Here is a 12,949-nt window from a genome sequence, read left to right as displayed (position 1 = left end):
TTGGAAAAGCATGTGGTCATGTGGTATATTTGATTTGAGAAAATGCATCAAGACTGCTTGCATAACTTGCCTACTTTCCCATATACATGCTATGCTTTAATAAAAAAAAAAAAAAAAAAAAGCTATTAAAATTCATTTAGGATAGAGACTAAGAGAGGGATTCCAGCTTGCTTTATTCTCATTCCTTCCCTAGTCTTACTGGACCCTGCATTGTCTTCAAATTTGCTTCCATGCTTCCCTTTCAACCAGGCCAAAACTTCTTTAATCAGGAAGGCCTGGAGGTCTGATGGGTGGAGATGCGGAAAGGCAGAAACACCTTTTGGTTTTTATTAGGAAGATGTCATTGGCCGGACTTCATCTGTACCTGCTGTTTGTGCTGGTCCCTGCGACTTTGCAGGGTTATCAGTCAGAGAACTGTGGGAAGAGGGACTCTTTGCCAGGGCCCTTGACAACACTGCTCCTTCCAAATGCTGGGCACATAGAAATGGGATCAATCTGTCCGGCTCCGGACAGAGAAAAAGATGCCTCTGGGCTGGGCATCCCCCAGAAGTGCTTTCCCCTGGGCTGTTTCCTAACGTGAATGTAAGACATACATCTTCTCTAGATTTGTTATTGACTCTTTTTTTTTTTTTTTAAGTTAAAAATGCTTCCTTTAGTACTTAACACCAATATTGTACTTCTAAGCTCGACTGTGTGCATCTCTGTCTTGTTCAACACGTTATGCCTGTGATGTTAAAGACATTCACTTTCAAGTATCACCAGGTGGTGGCCTCCTGGGGGTGTCAACCATTATCCCTGCTCCCCATTCCACATACCACCCACAACCTGCTCTAGGAAACTAAGAATTCTCCCAGGCCCCAGAGTAAACAAATATTTAACATCCTTCCTCTTCCACACCTTATTGTAATAGAAGCAACACAATTCTGGAGGAGACACAATTAAAGCTGTCACAGGTGTCCCAGCTTGTCAATATACCATGTTATCAATTTCATTAACAAAGTATATTGCCATGGAGCCCTAATATGCATTATTATTAGTTGTTACAAGGTATTATGCATTCTCCTGAGGACATTCCATAATTTTACTTCTAAGAGGACACACCATAATTTTATTTCTCACTCTCAGAACAATCTCTCAACTAGCGAGTGGAGAACTCGCAGCATCTGCCCTGATCTGCTTCCTGAGCTCCAACTTGGAAACAGTGCTTTGCAAAATCGATGCTGGTTAGAAGTGTGCACAATTCTTTTCTTTCTTTTTTTAATGTCTCAAGTTTTTATTTTAAGTTCTTCTAGTTAGTTGACATATAGTGTGATATTGGTTTCAGGAGTAGAATTTAGCGATTCATTACTTACAGATAACACCCAGTGCTCATCCCAACAAGTGCCCTCTTTGATGAGAAGCACGCACCGTTCTGAGGTAGTCTCGGTCACACATGCACTGGAACTCAAAGCCAGCCTGAGTTCATCTTACTGTAGTTAGTGTATTCGTGCTGCCTCATGTGGTAAGGAGATTTAATTCCACTGTACAGGTTAGCTCAAGAGAGAATGAAGAATAAAATATTATAACAAGATTATGACCCATTCTCTAAGCAAAATAAACAAAGTTTCTGCTGATGTGAAAAGATGCAGTAATTCTCTTCATACGGCCTTGTGCTGGATTAATAATTACTGCATTATGCAGTTAATAATGATTGCATTATTAAAAATCACGAGTTTAACAAAAACCCTACAAGCCAACTCATCAAAACAGGCATTCGGCCAGTAAGAATGTAATTTCACACCAATACCTCTTCAGATTTTAGATTTATTTAGGACCATTTGCCACTATTTATAGACTGTTTAGTTTACTCTAACACATGACCAGACAGGGAGACCCTTCAGGGAGATCCTGGCTTAAACATATTGTTTTACTTCTTCAGGAAAAAGATAACCCTGGACATGGAAGCTTTCAGTTTGTGGCACTGAACGATGGTCTATAGGGCACCCTTCAAAAGCTACAGTGGAGGGGCCACCTGGCTTTCTGGCAACACAAGCCTGGCCCATTTGTTTGACATTCGTGTTTTATGCCTTGAAATTTCTTTTTGATTGTCTCCTTGGAGCTCACATAGATCACTTTGCTTTTCCAAGGAGCTAGTTCTGGTGCCCTGGTCTGCTCCTCCCACTAGTCGCTGTGTCTCTCAGACTCTTACTTTTCTCAACTCGAAGGTCCAAGGATGGAGGCAGGGCCATAACTGCCACCTCAGGTCTGGAAATTGTTTGAGCACATGCCAAAAAACACCCACCAACTGCTCTTTTCCAGATTCCTTGGTTTCAAAGCTTGCATGATACAAAGTATAGTGACATCTTTTTCAAGAAGCATTTCCAAATAATGCTTGAAAGGATCAGTTAAGGATACACCAACATCTCTGACTAAGATTTCTTTCCCTTCTCATACACTGATGCACTTTTGGTCTGCCCTGACACAAAAAAATGACAGCCTTCTTTCTCTTCTTGATTTCTTCTGGTGTGGAGCTCATCCCATCTCTCATGTCATAAAAAGTGTGATCTACTTCATCTCCAACTTGCTTTCCTGAGGCCTGTCACCCCCATTAGAATGTGTATAGTTCATAAGGGCAGGGAATTTGTCTTGTATATTGAAATCTCCAAATGCTACCACAGTATCTGGTTCCTCCTGGAGACAGGAGATGGGGTCCCCCTCTCACCAGTTAGGGTCTGTGGGGTGGTTCCTCCTTCAACTACTGGTGATGAGAAGGCTGAGCTCAGGCTGACACCGGCTGGCAGAGGGATGGGCAAAGGATCAAATGGGATAGGAGACCCTTACTCTCCTCACCCCTGGGGGGTGAGGTCATGCGGCACACCACCCCGTTATTGTTTTTTTAAAAAAATATTATTATAGCCATCTTAATGGGCCTGAAGTGTATCTTGTTGTGGTTTTGATTTTCATTTCCCTAATGACTAATCATGTTGGGCATTTTTTCATGTACTTATTGGTCGTTTGTATATATTTTTTAGAGGACTCTCCATTCAAAACCTTTGCCCATTCAAAATTTGGATTGTTTCTCTTTTAATTGTTGAGTTCTAAGAGCGCTTTATGTATTATGGACATTAGATTCTTATCAGATATCTCATATATGAATTTTTCTCCTGTGGGTTGCTCTCTCACTTTCTTGATAGTTCCCTTTGAAGCACAAACTTTTAAACATTTTATTGTCTATTTATGCATCTTTTTTTTTCTTTCATGCCTTGCCTTATGCTGCTTTGATGTTATATCTTAGAAACCATTGCCTAAAAAAAAAAAAAAAAAAGAAAAAAGAAACCCTTGACTAATTCAAGATCACAGAGTTGTATACCTATGTTTTCTTTTAGCATGTGTGCTGTTCTCTTACATTTTAATCAATTTTTAATTAATTTTGTATATGGTGTGAAATAGGGTCCAAATTCATTATTTTGAATGTGGATAACAGTTGTCCAAGCACCATTTGTTGAAAACATTTTTCTTCCCTCATTGAATTTCCTTAGGACCCTTGTCAAAAATCAATTGATCATAATGTATGGGTATACTTCTGGGTTCTCAATTTTTTTCTATTAATCTATATGTCTATCCTTATGCCAAAACCACACAGTCTAGATTACTGTAGCTTTGTAGTAAGTTTCAAAATCAAGTAGTGTGAGACCTCCAACTTTGTTCTTTTTCAAGTTTGCTTTGGTGATTCTGGATCCCTTGCATGTCTATATGAATTTTAGTATGAGAATGTCAATTTCTGCAAAAAAGCCAGCTGAGGTTTTTTTTTATAGGAACTGTGGTGAATCTGAAGATGAATTTGTGGAGTTTTGCCATCTTAACAAACTCAGAAGATCTTAATATCTTCTGATCCATGAACTTGGGACATTTTTTATTTAGTAAAGGCCTTTTCAATTTCTGGTGATATTTTGCAGTTTTGGTGTATAAGCCTTGCAATTTTTTTTTAAAAAAATTCTTTTTTGTTAAATATATTCCTAAATACTTTGTTTTTGATTCTATTATAAATGGAGTTGTTTTCTCTTTTCTTTCTTTTTTTTAAAAAGATTTATTTGTTTATTTAAGTAATCTGTATACCCAACATGGGGCTTGAACTCATTGCCCTGAGATCGAGAGTTGCATGTTTCTCCTACTGAGCTAGCCAGGTGCCCCTGGAGTTGTTTTTTTAGTTTAACTTATATTTTGGGTTGTTAATTGCTAGTGAGCACATTCTCTTCTGTTCAAGAATGAACTTTCAATTTGACTAAAATAGCTCTCAGAAATTTAATCTCAAATTTGATTTAACAGAAAATATGATTATTGTGACAAGAAGAATTTAGAGGGAACATTAAGACCACATAGGCAATTTTTTGATGACTGTTCCAGATTTGATCTCATAGTTCTGAAATTATGTTTAATCTCATTAGAAGAGGCAGAACACACACATACACACATACATCTTTGTAGTAAGTTATGGGTGAGAAATTCTTGGCTGGTGTGTATTAATAGAGACACACTAAAACATTGATTTCCAAAAAGAGCATTTTGGAAAACATCTTATTCTTCAGACTTCAGTCACTATAATCATGAAGCTTAATTAGTAATTTCTCTTGGTCCACATAGTCAGGTTTATAAGATTTATATGATTTAAAATAAATTAGTTCCATAAAACATGGTTCTGTTAAATATATCTTAGCTAACCCCTGAGGATATGTTCCGTGTCTCAAGGCTACTGAGTGTACTAAGCACTTATGTGTCTCTCATTAACTTTTCCAACCTCCAAAAAGTGCCTGTGAAGTGCAGGTCATCTAAAGAGATTCACTAAGCCAGAGAATATGTGGCTATTTATTATTTCAGGATCACTCTGTCAATTTCTGGGAAGATAAAAGGTAACTTTTGCTAAAATTTTCCTTATAATGCGGCCCGGAACACAACAAAAATCTTCAGTTATTCCTAAGTTGGGATAAACATTGGGGGTCTGCCGCCAGTCTGGCCCCCCAGCCCTTTCCAGGGCACAGGCTACAACTCTGAAGCAGCACTGCCCTCTTGTGAGGGAACTCGAAAAGTGACTCGCTTCCCCAAGTCCCCTCCCTGCTTTTGCGTCTCTCTGTTTATAAGAAAACTGAAGCTTAGTTGGAACCACCGATATTCTGCCAGAGGCCCCCATCGCAGGCCCACAGAGCCCCTCATACTCAATTTTTATACTAAAAGAACATTTCCATTTGTAGTAAGTTTCAAAATCAAGTAGTGTGAGACCTCCAACTTTGTTGTTCTTTTTCAAGTTTGTTTTGGCGATTCTGGATCATTGTGATCCAATAATCATGATCCTCCTTGCCTCACCCCCTAAGGAACTGAATGTGTCTTGGATGACTAAAACCTCACCACGAGTCAGCCAGTGAATGTAGTTAAACAACAGCAAGTTGGGTTCTTCCTCAGTAATGGATGCTTCATGACAGCAGGAAATTGACCAGATGGCCGAAAGCAAGGAAGTCGATATAGATAGACTGTTTCTTTCAGATATACTGCCCCTCCTTTTTGTGGTGAGAAGCCAGAGGTCCAGAGACACACGGGATATTATCAGAGCATGTGATTTGAAGTCCTTGTCTCTTGTGCCTTGGTCCAGCCCGGTTATGCTGACATAACAGGATGTCTTTTTTTCTTTTTCTTTTTTTTAAGATTTTATTTATTTATTCAACAGAGAGAGAGAGAGAGAGAGAGAGAGAGAGAGAACAAGCAAGGGGAGCAGCAGGCAGAGGGAGAAGGAGAGGCAGCTCCCCGCTGAGCAGAGAGCCTGATGTGGGGTCCGATCCCAGGACCCTGAGATCATGACCTGAGCCACCCAAGTACCCCTGGGGTGTCATTCTTTAAAGGCAGCAGCTGTTGATAGTGACAGTTCTGTCAACTTGGTAGATGGGCACTGTGGTGGACATTGAACATGGAGATACTCTCACCCATCCAATTTGACTCTCATTTCTAGTATCTGTTCCCTGAACCCTATCCTCCCTCCCCTCGAAAATGCTGATGTTTGGGAGGAAGAACCTATAGGGAGGTGGGAAGAGGAAGTAAGGAATTAGCAAGGCATGCCGCGGTGGTTGTTCCTTCCTCCAAGAAGAAAATGGAAATGAAAACTATGGAACAGACAGGAGTGTTTCTCCCTCTTCTGCTTTCTCATTTTTCTGCCCCATGTCTTTCCTTGTCTCCGCCCATCCCCTCTATTTTTAGGTAGCTGGCCGTAATGTGTTCTTAAAATTATCAAGTGATCTGATTATGCTATCGTTCCCCTAACCTGGCGGTATTTGTTTCCTTTACCCCATTTTCCCCATCTACCTCCCAGTGTCCAGTCTGGTAAAAAGACACACATCGCAAGCCCTGGTTGAAATTTATGTATGACTAGATCAGAAATTGAGGTTTGGTTTGATGATCTTTCATGAGGGGTGAAAGCTTTCATGCCGAGTCCCCCCCTGAGCTTCATTTGACTTATTTATTCACTCTGTGGTGTGAACTGAGAATCACTTCTAGAGCCTCATGCTTCTGTGAGGTGAATTCTCTACAATCATACTTGGCAGCCCCAAATAATACAACCTTTGTTCCCAAAGATCTTACAGGCTAGTACCAGGAGATCATATCTGTTGGACATATGACGGTCGTATTATATTCTATTTGGATGTCTTGGTCACCTTAAGGTCACTGTGTTAAGTCTAGATTCAGTAGCTTGTACTCAGAAATCCAAGCTAGGGACTCCTAGGCAGCTTGGTGTCCCACAGTCTTTCAGGTACTCAGTCCCATATTCTCTCTCTTACCACCATCACTGTCCCATACATCGGTGTGGTCTGCATTCTGTGCCAGGATGCCTGGGCAAGAGGGCCAGTGGGGCTGCAACCAGGACTCAGCCCTGCACCTGGCACAAGTTGGCCTCTTGTGGGAGGAAGGGCAATCTTTCTTGTCACAAAGGGGCTCTTTTTCAAGCCATGTGTCTGCAGGGCTGTGTTGCTCAGAGAAGTCCCTTTCTTCTAATTCCTCTACCAATGGTGACTCAGTGACTTTTTAAAAATTGGTACAAAGTTTTCTTAAAGAGTAGTAGCCAACTCTCTACTAAGATAGATTAGTGACATCCTGTTTTCCTTTCTTACTTCTCTCTTCTGAGCTACCCTCACAGGCACTGGGTCAGGATGATTTCTGTAAAACTCGAAAGTGACCGTGTTGTGCCTTGCCTAAAGTTCTTCTTTTGTTGGCTATTCCTCTCAGAAAAAATAAAAATTGCTGTGAAAGCGTTGAGGACAACTCCTAATATGGTGCCAGCTTCATTGTTACTGGAGCTCCATTTTATACCTTGCTGTTGAGTCTTGTGGGTCTCTTTTCAGTACCTCAGTGTTCCGTGTTTTCTCCGTCTCCATCCCTATTACCGACTGATGTTTGCTTTCCCTCCAAATTCTAATGTTGAAGGCCTAATCCCCAGTGTGATAATGGTAGGATGTTGGGCCTTGGGGAGGTAATTTAAGTTTAGATGAGGTCATGAGGGTTTGAATCCCTCTGATGGGATTAGTGACTTTAGAATTAGAGACCTGAGAAAGATCTCTCTTTCTCTCCGCCCTCTGAAGATACAGCAGGCAGACAGCCATCTATAAGCCAGGAAGAGGACTCCTACTAGGACCTGAGCTGGGCTGTACCTTCATCTTGGACTTGCCAGTCTTCAGAACTGTAAGAAAAAAAAATTCCATTCTTTAAGCCACCTAGACTATGGCGTTTTGTTATAGCTGCTTGAACAGACTAATACAGTCCCTTGAAGGTACTTTTCTCTACATCTTGAATAGTCCCATGCCTTGTTCACAAAGCTCACTTCTGGTTTTTCATGTCCTTGTCCACATGTGGCTTTGTCCCAAGCATTAACTATCCTTGTAAATGTGGTTGACTTCCCGTGTTCTCCTTGGAGTGCTCAAGAAGTGTGTCTTACATGAATACATTGATTCTATATTTAAAATGTTAGAAAAACCGACTCCTGCTTCTTCACAGTTCTTTCAAGAGAGAGAAGATCACATTAAACATGATCGTCCCAAAGGAAAAACTTGTGATACAAATAACCAAACCAAACAAGTGAAACACGTTTGGTGGGTACACAGGTAGGACAGAGGCAGGGATAAAATCCCCAAGAGACACACTGAGCATGTGCTTAGATCACCAGCAGATAGAGACAAAGACAAATAGAAAAAAATAATGATGTTTCAGGAAATGCACTGCAGTATTATCATAGTAAGAGTCTGAGATTTGCTGAAATTCCTTTTTCTTCCAGGTTTAGACCTTTAAAAAAAAGTGATAATGCATATGGTATGGGGGGGCAGTGTGGGAAGTATTATCTTTAATGCTCAGGACTTCTGAATATCTTCATCAAGCCCTGGGAGGGTGTTGCCCCGGATATTGGTCCGAGTTTAATTCCCTGGCTTTATAATAAATCTTCTGTCAGTTTCTGAGTGCATATGACAGGGCAAAATTGCATTATTCTGGAATGAAGCTTGAAGGTGTTAGAGCTTGAGAGGACAGGCAGTACATACCCTTACATTAAAGCAGAACACTTGCTTCAAGCACTAGGCTTTGCTGGTCTTCGGGAGCACTCAGAGGCAGAGTCCCTGTGGAGAGGAGGGGAAGGAAAGTCTTCCTCAGCTGGTCACCTCCATTCATTCCTTCTGCCACTATGGAGGCCAATGTAATTGGCCTTCCTTTTCCCATACACCTCTCGGGCAGCAAGTCGCCCTTCCTGACTCACTGTCTTTAATCAAGACTGCTCTGGAGGATTTTATTTTTGTAAGGAATTTAATGGGTGACCCTCCAGTAATATATATTAAGGCCCAGAAATCTTTGAAGATGGCCTTCACCAAAAGGATTTCTATTCTTTGTGAGGGGAATAAAATGGCCAGATTAAGACAAGTAGTGAGGGGCGCCTGGGTGGCTCAGTGGGTTAAGCCTCTGCCTTCAGCTCAGGTCATGATCCCAGGGTCCCGGGATCGAGCCCCACATCAGGCTCTCTGCTCAGCAGGGAGCCTGCTTCCCCCTCCATCGCCTGCATCTCTGCCTACTTGTGATCTCTCTCTCTGTCAAATAAATAAATAAGATCTTAAAAAAAAATAGTGAGATGTGAAATCAGAGGAAAATAACAGGAAGAGTTAACAGACTCAGTAATGACATACATTAAAAATGGAGATGTTTAACTTACATAACGGAGGGAAAGCTCAACCACATGGACAGAAAGAAACATGGAAAGACAGCTTGTTGAATTAAATTTGGTGCTGTTTATCAACTCGAATATCTTCATCTTCTCCTTTATTGACACAGATTTCTCTCCGGTGAAATCATTTCAGTGACTAAGAAAAGTTTCACCCACTGGCCACCTGCTGTTTGGGATGAGGGCTCTGTGGGACACCCATCAGTGTTTGCACTGCTTGGTTCGAGTGACGCAAGACCCAAGCAGCAACCTGCGCCGGTATTGGCCTCTCTCAGTGCCTCGGGCCTTGTTCTAGACAATATTTCTTTTTAGGCTAAGGGGTGGCAGGCTGCCCACACTGCTATATTCCCAGTACCAAATGAAACCTCCCTTAAGTGTTACTACATGTTAATAAACATAGTCAGTGAAACCCACTTAAAAAGAATGACCTGTTTATGAAAGAAACCTTTTGAAAGACAGAATATTTCCCCCTGTGGGCCAAAGCTTAGGCAGAAAAACAAAGAGCTCTTTCAAAGTCTTAAAACATGATGGAGGATAGATTCTGACTTTCTAACTACAAAAGTAATGATACTTTTAGCTCCAACCTGCCTTGCTCCAGGGAGCTGTAAATACACTTTATAGGCCCAGGTTGAGCCTTTCCAACTTTTTACCTCAGATGCTATTTGGATTTGTTAAGGGTGTGCAATGTTAGCCCACATTTATATACAGAGAAACTGAGGCAATAGAAATTGAAGTGATTTGTCCAATGCCACCAAACAACGTAGAGGTAAAGTTCAAAAGAGAACAAACTGACACTGAACACTTCTGGGACACTTGAACGTTGCCTGACATCAGACTAGGTACCTTCATTTCCCCTCCTTATCTTTTCTCTTTCCTCTTTGTCTTCCATTTTGTGTTTCATTGCTAATTAGCTGGGCCTAGCATGAGTGTTGGCACTTCCATCAGAAAGCCCGAGTTGGTCCAGGAGGCAAAGGACCTACAGCTGGTACTAGCAGACTTCTCCAGCTTGTTGTTGTTCCTATGAACAATAAAATATAATTGGCAAAACTGATCTTCTATTTTTTTTAAAGGGAGGTTTCTTTCTTTTTGAATTTTATTTGTTTATTTGACAGAGAGAGACACAAGAGAGGGAACAGAAGCAGGGGGACTGTGAGAGGGAGAAGCAGGCTTCCCATCAAGCAGGGAGCCCGATGTGGGGCTCGATCTCAGAACGCTGGGTTTATGATCCGAGCCTAAGGCAAACTCTTAATGACTGAGCCACCCAGGTGCCCCCAAAACTGATCTGGAAAACAACAAAATCCTTTCATCCCGAATACTTTGTCTTTTAAGAAATACTACTCTAGAATACACAATTTTACAATTTTTAAATCTCTAGTGTTGGAATGACATTTTTTAAAAGAAATGTTGCCTAAGTAGTTGTTAATCCCCCCTAGCTATTAAAAGTCCATTTATTCAGTCATTCATTAATGTTTTTATTTTACAATTATTTATTTTGAACTTACTTTTGGCTCAGTACTGGGCTGTGTAATGATTATTGTAGAGCAGATCAAAAAGAATTTTTTTAAAATGTTTTCTAGAGAAGTCTATTTAAAACGTCGGAGTTGGCATCTGGTTAGTTAATTTCCCCAAAATAGAGAATTGAAAGTTAGCTTAATGGAAATAAGTGTCACTTTGAGTGACCATTATTAAGTATAGTCTAACACTCTTTTGAAATACATCAGTATACTTCTCTTCTGCATGCTCACATGGTACCACGTACCTCATTGTCCTGGGAAGGTTAAGTTTCTAGAGATGCTTAAGAATAAGAAAAAAAAAAAAAATCAGTGCTGAGACTTGATACATAGTAGAACCAAAATAATCGTAGAGACAATATAATGTAAGAGCTAAAGCCTTCTATTTAGGGGTAGCTGGGTGGGCTCAGTTGGTTAAGAATCTGTCCAACTTTTTGTTTCAGCTCAGGTCATGATCTCAGGGTCCTGTGAGTGGGCTGGGTATGGGGCTCTGCACTCAGCATGAAGTCTGCTTGAGATTCTTTCCCTCTCTGTCTGTGCCTTCCCCGGATCACACACTCTCTCTTTAAAATAAATAAATAAAATTTGAAAAAGAAAATAAAGGCTTCCATTTGAAAGAATTTTCAAATTAAGGTGTTAATTTCAAATTAGGTATTAATCTCAACTTTCAAATTGAGGGCATTAAAAAAAAGATTTTGTAAACAAAAGCCAAATCGAAAACATTTATTTATTTAATTTTTTTAAAAAGATTTTATTCATTTATCTGATAGAGAGAGACGCACAGCGAGAGAGGGAACACAAGCGGGGGGGAGTGGGAGAGGGAGAAGCAGGCCTCCCGCTGAGCAGGGAACCTGATGTGGGGCTCGATTCCAGGACCCTGGGATCATGACCTGAGCTGAAGGCAGATACTTAATGACTGAGCCACCCAAGCACCCCAGAAAACATTTATTTACATAAAAGCTTACACATGAGTATTCATAACAGCATTATTTATCTTAGCCAAAATGTGGAACCAACTCAAATATCCACTAATGGTTGAATGGATAAACAAAATGTGGTGTATCTATATAGTGGAATGTTAATTAACCATAAAAGTGAATAAAGTACTGATCCTGATATTACAGTATGGGTGAACTTTGGAAACATTATGCTCATAAATGAAAGAAGCCAGACATAAAAGGCCACATATTGCATTATTCTATTCATATGAAATGTCCAGAATAGGTAAATCCATAAAGACAGGCAATGAACTGTTTTTTCACCAGGGGATAGGAGAAGCGACTGCTAATGGATAAGAGATTACTATCAGGGTAATGAAAAATTCTAGGACTAGAGAATGAAGAAGGTTGCACAACCTTGTAAATATATTTAAAAAAATCACTTAATTGGGTACTTTAAAATGGTGAACTTTAATGACATGTGAATTATAGTTGAATAACAACAATAACAATAATAATAATACCACCACCAAGCAGCATGAACCACCACAACAAACTCTAAAAGCGAATGGATGAGAAGCTAAGTGAGGGGACTTGAGGGCCTCCTGGACCTGGCAGGAGCCTCACACCCCACCCTTGGAGAAAGGGATCAGCTCTAAGAGATTGCTGGGCACGAAGGAGCCTGGTGGAACACAAGCTGACTTCAGTGGATGGTTTGTCCTTGTGAGGGAAAATGTGAGACCCCTCAGTGACATCTACCTGAAAATCTCACTTGTATCTTCTGAGGGGAAAGATTCCTATTACTCCTCAAGACTTTGCTCAGTCCATCCTGTGACCCCTCACTGCCTTTCACAGATCAGAATACTTGAAGGTGACTCCCTTGGAATGACAGACAAATGAAATTAACCAAATAAAGTCTGTGGGACTGTAGACACTCAGAAAGATTGAAGTAGTGTGGATAGGGAAGTCCTAACTGTTTGTGGACTTAATATAATCTGCTTGATATCCTCTCTCTACCCTAAGGCAAGAGAGTGATGAAACCTACCTCGGGTTGTGACCGTCTGGTATCTGCTGCAGGACCACGTCTCTGGACACTGTGATGCTTCTGACATTGATGTGATTGGTACTATGAGCCGTATCATTTGTAAGGAGGCTCAGCTTTCATCTTCCTTGCCAATTCTTCTGTTATTAGTTCTTCCAAGACTGTCACTCTCTTGACCTTAACCTTCCCCCAGTAGCTTTGTGGCATGATGTTGCAGTGGAAAGGATGGGATTAGAAATCAGAATCA

General features: G+C 40.7%; 1 pseudogene; it reads right to left on the bottom strand.

Annotated features, from left to right (window-relative positions):
- Nucleotides 1–1,892: 1,892 nt before the first annotated feature.
- On the bottom strand, nucleotides 1,893–7,391 carry LOC131830192 (destrin-like; annotated as a pseudogene).
- Between the last annotated feature and the right edge of the window lie 5,558 nt (nucleotides 7,392–12,949).

Source organism: Mustela lutreola, chromosome 4 (assembly GCF_030435805.1).
Source record: "Mustela lutreola isolate mMusLut2 chromosome 4, mMusLut2.pri, whole genome shotgun sequence".
In the NCBI taxonomy this organism is placed as follows: domain Eukaryota; kingdom Metazoa; phylum Chordata; class Mammalia; order Carnivora; family Mustelidae; genus Mustela; species Mustela lutreola.
This window is presented reverse-complemented; position numbering and strand designations above follow the sequence as displayed.